Here is a 2,642-nt window from a genome sequence, read left to right as displayed (position 1 = left end):
AGCTTGCACCGCTGTCCCTAGTTGCTCAGAAGCTCATTGATGCCTTAGGCCACTTGGAATGAAAACTACCTTCAGGTTAAGAACAAAAGAAAAGCCCAACAGCTAACAAAAAATGTACAGCCGTTAAAAATAATTCCGTGAAGATTAAGCCTAGGAAAATGAGAGACAGTTAATGAAAATAAAAGAATACTTTGTGGTGCTTAGGTGAATACCAAGCACTGAAGCCATGCTTTGCAATTTTATGCTATATAAAAATAAATGTAATACTTGTTCTAGAAATGTTTTCTCACTTGTCAGCTGGGAAGCTGTGGGGGTCCATGGACTACTTCGAGGGTGTTCACTAAAGGTAAGTTGGAAAAACAAGTCTGCCGTCAGTAGGCTTGGACAGAGAAAAGTCCGTACTAGCACTTCAGTAGTTTGCAAATTCTAACTCCATAAATCTAGCTGTAGTTATTACGAAGGCCAAATATTTAAGGGACTATTTCCTATGGCTAACAACTGAAATGAGGGACCTCATGTCACTTTTATGTAATGGCCTTATTTTCAGGAATGGCCTGGCAGGAACACCAGGCAAGGATGTCTCTGTTATCAGCCCTTTAATCTGGCCCTGAAGCCACAAAAACTGCTCATTACCTCTCACGGAGATTGCATTCTCGTCCATCATTGTTATCCCACTTACGTTTTTATTCCAAGAATATAATGCTGCAAAATCCTGTGACCTAAATACTTCACATGCTACATGCCAGTGATCACTGATTCCTGTCTGGTGGTTGACTACACTGGCATAAATCTAAATCTCATGGATGTCGTGTAGACTAGCACTCATTAAGTACTAGATAAAAGATATTCCCACTTGTCAAATTTGAAACCTCAAAGTCTTTATTTTACGTAAGGTTACATTTTAAATTATTTTTAATTTAATAAATTTAGATCATCCAGAACATATTTTAAAAAACCCTCTCATTCTAACACTGAATGAGAGAGGAACCAGAGCAAAAAAAAAGCTTTTTCTGACTCACCATCTCACGAAAGGCATAAATCATTCAAAATTATGATGGCAAAAAATTGAAAATAATCTTCAGCCAATAGGAGAGTTCAGAGAGGAAGGCACATTCAAAAGATAAAGTGATCTGTCATAACCACTCCCTTTTCCAGTGCTGCTGTTACAGTCAGTCCTCCCATTACGTGGGGATGATTTAGGAGTAACACATTAAAGACTTTTATGCCGTGTGAACGAAGCCAAGAAAGCTCATGTGAGGAGCAGTGAAGAAGTAATGCCTACCAGGGCTGTCATGGCTGTTTTCACTCCGACGGAAGAGAAATGAGTAACTGACACATGGAAGGAAACATTTTATTACTTACAGATGCACTCAAATTTCTGTTCTCTGCCTTTTTGGGCATATGTATGGGACAGAGAACTTGAGGTTTGCAGCTGGGTTATTAATGGTATATTGCCTCCCTTTTTCCCCAGATGGAAGTTGTAACCTGTTTAGTATGCACAGAACCAGACACTAATATTTTAAAAGTGATGTTATATCCCAAATATCTAAGCCAGAAGGCTCTGAAAATTTACAAGCATTACAACTGTTGATTAGGCAGAGAACTTACATGTAAGAAGGAAAAAGGACAAAGATTTCCCTCTTCTATTAACAGATCGTGCTGTTCCATTAGTGTTCGTGAAAAGCGTGTTCAGCTGGTGAGTCTGAGTTCACCGGAGTGAGGTATTCCCTCATACACAATACATTCTTGGAAAACTAACCACCTGAATACCTTCCCCTAAAGCCCGAGGGCTACTACAGAGGCTCCCGTTGAAGACCAGAGAAAAGGAAGTTGTGTGAAGGACAAGCTGTCTTTCCCTCTAGACTTCCCACAAAAGAAATCATGTCTGCCACCCCACAGGAGTTAGTCCTAACACACCTCAGCACTGCTGATCCCAGAGCTGGCAGGTGTCTTCCTATCATTGTTTGCCATTTCTTTGCTTTCCCTCCTCACACCAGGAAAGCTATTTCACTGGTGAGACTGTCCCACTAAGAGTCCATTAACCTCGTCCAGGAAGAAAAGTCATGATTTTAAACGTTGCCTATCTTGAAAATCAGATGTATCCCTCAAAGCACTACGTTTTCCCAGAGAAATGTGTTGACCAAAAGACTATGTACCTCCAATTTCTTATCATGTTACTGGTTCTCAGAGATGAACCTCTGCCAGCTGACAGTGCTCACTGACCTCCTTCAGCCTGCACACCCCTATGCCACCCACGTGTACCCTGCTACAAACTCATAATTTTGAAGGAGGACTTTATGTTGTGAGGCATGTTTAGACACTAATTGTCTTAGTAGAGATGCCTTTCTTTTCTTACCCTGATATGCCCTACCGCTGGGCACAAAAGAAAAGGAGAGAAGTAGTCCCTGTTATTTCCTTTCAAGGTAGTGCTGGCTAGTTTTAAGGACTCACAGGCCAAACTCTTCCCAGTAAACCTCACCTCGGTGCACTGTGCCAGCTGTGGTGGGCCTCCAGCAGAAGTGGTGGTGGGAGGCACAGTAGTGAGCAATTGTAGCATTTTTGAGAAAGAACATGCTAATAGTTAGTGACATAATTTAAGTACAGAACTCTAAGGACTCTCCATTTCCTTACTTGGAGAAACC

This window comes from Buceros rhinoceros, unplaced genomic scaffold, assembly GCF_000710305.1.
Source record: "Buceros rhinoceros silvestris isolate BGI_N320 unplaced genomic scaffold, ASM71030v1 scaffold34440, whole genome shotgun sequence".
In the NCBI taxonomy this organism is placed as follows: domain Eukaryota; kingdom Metazoa; phylum Chordata; class Aves; order Bucerotiformes; family Bucerotidae; genus Buceros; species Buceros rhinoceros.
The sequence above is the reverse complement of the archived record's forward strand: the minus strand, read 5'-3'. Positions refer to the sequence as shown.